Below are 5,632 nucleotides of genomic sequence, written 5' to 3' on the forward strand. Positions count from 1 at the left end.
AAGATGTTCTGCTCCTGAATCAGCTGGGTGGGTCTTTCCTCTAGCCTCTTTGCAGGGAGTTCTGCTGAAGGGTTCCCTGCTGGGCCTGCAGCCTGGGTCAAATGAGGGTCCCGCAGGCCCCAGGTCATCTCACTTATTCCGAGCACATTAATGAGATGTAATCTTGATCAATATTTCTGTAGTTATCTCTGTGCATTAATTAATTAATGTTTCTGTGTTTATTAAAAATGCACTCCTTTATTATTACTGGTAAATAAAAATGCAGTTGTCTTTTATATACTGATTTGTATTCAGCCACTCTTTTAGTTATGCAAATCCTTTTTGTTTGCCAACTAAAAAAATAATGAGTTTTGTATTCTCTTTTCTAGTTCATATATCTTTTGTAAATTGGTTTTATCTTATTACATTGGATATGATTTCTAATATAATGTTTCATAGGTATGGTGTTACTGAATATTTCTATCTTACTTCAGACTTTAAAGAAAATTTTAGTGTTGTGGACTTACATGTCTGTTTGCTACAAACTGTGTGTATGTGGGTATGTATGTTAAACCCTTTCTCATCTGAAGGAGGTTCTTTTTGCTTCTACTTTACTAAAATTGTTTTTCATAGCCATAATGTGTAATAAATTTCACAGAAGCATTTGTAATCATTATACCATTGTGATACTTGTTATAATTTTCTCTAACTGGTAAATGTGATCAATTATATTATTGGATTTTCTAGTATTAAGACCCATTTGCATTAAAGGGTTAAGCTCAACTTGTTCGTGGTAATTTTTTTCCCTCTCTGGATTTGATTTGCCAATTGTTTGGTAGTACTGGACTTATATTTATTTGGAGATTAGCTTATAGGTTTTTGTTCTTCTTTTATCTTTTATAGGTGTGTATCAAGGAGTTTGGAAATTATTGGTCATTTTCTGTTTCTATAGTAACATGTATAGACTTGTAATGATATATTTCTTGCTTTGTAGACTATATATATAAAATCATTAGCCCAGAGCATGATAATTTCTAATCTTTTTCACTTTTTCTCTTTTAAAGTATTTATAGATTTCCATTATGTTTTATTTTTGACTCTTGATGTGTTTAGAAAGATGTTTTAAAAATGTCCACTTATGCAGACCAAAAATTAGAGAAGTAGATGGGCTAAAAAGATAGCCAATTTTTGACCCTAACCCTTCAAGATCAGTGAGGACTCAGGACAGAAGAGAACCTCTTCTGTGACACTCTGTAACTAAGTGGTATTCCAAATTTTCTGATCAAGGAGATTATGGGGCCACAGAAGAAAGTGATCAACGATGTATGGTGTGCCTAAGGAGGGTCACCTAGAGAGAAAAATTTCTCTCAGGCTTTCACAGAGAGCAAATTGGCCAGGCAATGGCCGTGACTCATCCAGATGGCTGACACTGACAAAAGATCCACAGGGTGCTTTACATCGTTCCAGGGTAAATACTGAGGGGATTTGACTGACCTTATCAGACAGCAAAAGTTACATTTTTTGTTATATAGGTTTTGCTTTAACTTTGTCTTAACTATACAGCAGAAAATTGTAACCATAAGGCATAAAAAGTAATGCCATATTAATATGCTGAGCTGTAAAAGGCTCAAGTCAACAACTTCAGACAATTGCCAGTTGTGCTAATAATTCACTAATATTATGGACTAGTGGACAATATTAGGTTATTTTGCTGAATTCAAATACCTACAATCTTTGGACTGGCATCAAGTATGAAAAGGTCTTTTAAAGACTTCTTCAAATACAGCTTCTCAAACTGCAGTGGAACATCCATCTCTGACAAAACAAAACAACAAAGGGGGAATATAAGTAAAGAACCATTTTGTTGTGAAAAAATATATATGTATATATATGATAGTGAGGATAGATATACAGCTACTTTCTCTTAGTTCACTGAGAAAAGCTTGTACTTAAAAATATATATATATTTAAATTGAAGATTGCTTACTGGTCCTGCTTCCATGAGTGGCCTCCATTCCCCCAGCCCCTTTTCCATGGAAAAGGGGGCAGGGTTAGCCAGCTGTCACAGGGAGGGGTCATCTCCACAACATTCCATTTATATACACAACTAAATAGACAAGCAGAGTCACTCTTTCAGTTAGAAGTTGGCAGCATGGGAGCGGGGAGAAATAGGTGGGGAGTGTGGATGTTGTTTAAAAAAAATACATCCCCCCTCCTGAGAGCTAGGTGCCTGAGGGGAACTTGGTCTGCTTCAACCCAACAGGAATCAGATCAAAAGCAGTTTGGTCAGGTGAGAAAGGTCAGGGATGGAAGAAGGTCCAGGGGGTCGGGGGGGGGGCTGTTTGGCAACTGGGGTGAAAGGATTGCCCTCCCCTTGCTGGGATCCCCCAGCCCCTTCGGTCTGGCAGAAAGAGGGCGGCCTACAACCCCTTGAGGGCAGGTGCAGGGCTGCCAGATGCTCCAGGCAGGGACTGGAGGGGCTCACAAAGACTTGCCCTCCAGAGAAATGACCGCACTGCCACCAGCTTCTCTGCCAGTGTCCAGCGGTCCTTGACCTCCTCGTAGCAATTGGCCTGTGATTCGTGCTTGATCCCTGTCAGTTTCTTTTTGATGGCTTCCTTGGAACAGGCATAGATCATTTTGCTCTTAAGGGGTGCACACTCAGGGGCCCAAAAGATAAACACCAGATCCTCCTTGCTGTCCTTGGTCTCGTAGGTTGCATCATAGAGGACATTGCGACAGTCCTTGTTTGGCAACATCTTGACAAAGGTGGCATAGGGGTCGTCCACAGTCTGGCCCACATCCCCTAGCAGAATCTCCTTGCCCTCCTTTAGGATGATGTTCTTCTTGTCCTCGCTCAGGCAAAAAAGCGCTGCCTTCTTGCGCTTCTTCACTTCCTCTGATGTTGAGGACTTGCGCACCTTCACGTCATTGAATACCTTGATGACGTCATCAGAGACAGCCACACCAGAGGCCTTGTTTGAGGAAGCAAAAGAGAGATGAAGACAACATGCGCTGCAGCTGCTGCGGGGACCAACTGAGCGCCTTAATATTGTTTAGACAAGATATCATGTCTGCATCTTGTCCTCTGAATAACTACTATGAAGACAATTATATGCAATGTATTAACTATTTTAACTGTCCTATTAACATGTTTTGAAACTGTTTCATTGCTATTTTATTTTTTCTCACTAAAATGAAAAAAAAGTGTCCACTTAAAAATGGACTTGATATAACTTTAAAAGGGACCTTGTTAATTAATGTCTTAGTTACTTAGTAATCTACACAAATCTATATGATACTGTTTTGAGAATTTTTTGTTTTTGAGATCTGCTTTATACTCTTTTAGGAGTTAATTTTTATATGTGGTTCCTGGGAGAATAAATATTGAATGCAGATATATATATATATCTCCATTGGATAGTGTTTAATTATGTTATTCAAATGTTGTACAAACTTTTTATCTGTTTCATTTGTCCACTGCTGAAAGAGATATGTAAAAATTTTCCACTATGAATGCAGATTTACTTCTTTTGGTAGTTTTATTATTTTCGAAATAGTATTGTTGGGCTCATGTACATTTAAGACTTCATTAAATTATACTTTATTATCACATAATGACCTATTTTGTCTGCAGTAATAAATTTTGATTTAAATTCTACTTTATATGATATTAATATAACTAAGCCAGATTTCCTTTCATTAGTATTTGGTTAGATTATTTTTGATATTCATACTTTCAGCATTTCTGATTTCTTAGGCATGTTCTATGAACACCTTATGGTATATTTTCTTTTAAAATTCAATCTGACAATCTTTGCTTTTTAACAGGAAAGTTATATTTACTAATATTTAATATAATTTATTATTAGACGTATTGCTCCATTTCATTGTGTGCTATCTGATTTTCCCCTGTTCTTCTTTCCTCTCATGTCCTTTCTTGGCTTAATTGAATTGCCCTTTGTCTTTTATTCAATTTTCCACTACATTAGTTGGAAAATACACATCTTATTTGTATTGCATTAGGGTTTGCTGTAGTTTGAATGTGTTCCCTCAAAAAGCATGTATTGGAAACTTACTCATAAATGCAATAGCATTGGGAGATGGGGCCAAATAAGAGGTGATTAGGTCACTTGGGCTTTCCCCTTCGAATGAGTCAATGCTATCATTGCAGGAGTGGGTGAGGTGAGCTATTCTGAGAGTGATCTGTATAAAAGTGAAAATGTGTTCGCTCACAGGTCCTTGCTCTTTCTTGCCTTTCTACCTCCTCCCATGTGATGCTGCAGTAGGAAGACCCTTGTCAGAGGTTGGTGCCCGCTCTTGAGCTTTCCAGGTTTTAGAACAATGACCCCAAATTAATTTCTGTTCATTATAAACCACTCAGTCTCAGGTGTTCTGTTGTAGCACCAAGTTAAAGGCTTCACAGGGTCATTCCAAAGTCTGTTAGTTTACTTAACAATTTTGAAACAATCAGAAATTTTACCTCTTAAAAAAACCAGAAAGACCATAGAATATTTAAGTAAATTTAGCCTTGTTAATGTATAGTATATTACACAGAATTCTCCAGATAGAAAGGCCTAATTGGACATAGATATAAGTAGACAGGTAGATGAGGGAAGATTTACTACAGGACCTGACGTAGTGATTATGGAGGCTGAGAAACCCCACAGTGTGCTCTCTGATGTCAGTAGCATGGTTTGGTTCAGTCTGAAGGCCCAACAAGCCTGAGGCCTCCATGCAAGTCTTGGAGTCTGACGACTGGAAAGCACAGATTCCACTGTCTCAGGACAGCTGGAGGTAGAAGATCCAGTTCCAAAAGAGATCACATTTGCTTTATGCGCAAGTCTTAATTTCTCTGGACCATCAAAGGATTATGCTACTTGTCCACAGTGTGTGAGGATGGATCTTTCTTACTTGGTCCACTGATATAATTGCTTACATCTTTTGAAAACTCCTCACAGATGTGCTCAAAAATAATTCAGTCAATTAAGCTGGCCCCTAAAGTTAACCACTGCATATGACATTTATTTTTTTTTACTAATAAAAAAGTCATATTTACTTAGAGGCATTCAGAATGTCAACAAAACAGTTGCCACTTCTTTTTCAATTACAGTATGATATTCATCTAACAGAACAACAATTATTTTGTATAAGCTGCATCCGAGACAACAGAAGATGAAAAACTACTGTTTCCATATATAACTAATTTGTGCTGTGCACCAACAAGAACCTGCTTTAAATTACCATGCCAATTTACAACCCCCATACTGTGCCAAGCAAGGTTAGTGCCTATTGAAAAAACTACCAGGACAGGGCTATTTAAAGACACATTTGGTAGTGTGTTAACTATACAAAAAAAAAGATACTGTACAGTTTAAAAACAAATCTTACATGGCCTTACATGTTTTTTTTTTTTTTCTTCAGAAGGAGTGAGTTGTATACAGGGGGGTTAGATGATTCATAGACAAGAAAAAGAACTGCACTAGAACCAACTTATTCATTCTCCTCCTCATTCTTTTCATCTTCTCCTCATCCTCCTCTTCCTTCTTTTTCTTGCTTTTTTCAGCCTTGATGACTCCCTTTTTTGCTGCATCAGATTTTCCTTTAACCCAGTAGGCAGCAACATCCTTTTCATACTTTTCCTTGAGTTTAG

General features: G+C 37.6%; 1 pseudogene; it reads right to left on the minus strand.

Annotated features, from left to right (window-relative positions):
* Positions 1–2,317: 2,317 nt before the first annotated feature.
* Positions 2,318–3,743, minus strand: LOC101564394 (annotated as a pseudogene).
* Positions 3,744–5,632: the final 1,889 nt, after the last annotated feature.

This window comes from Octodon degus, unplaced genomic scaffold (assembly GCF_000260255.1).
Source record: "Octodon degus isolate 3935 unplaced genomic scaffold, OctDeg1.0 scaffold00019, whole genome shotgun sequence".
Classification (NCBI taxonomy): domain Eukaryota; kingdom Metazoa; phylum Chordata; class Mammalia; order Rodentia; family Octodontidae; genus Octodon; species Octodon degus.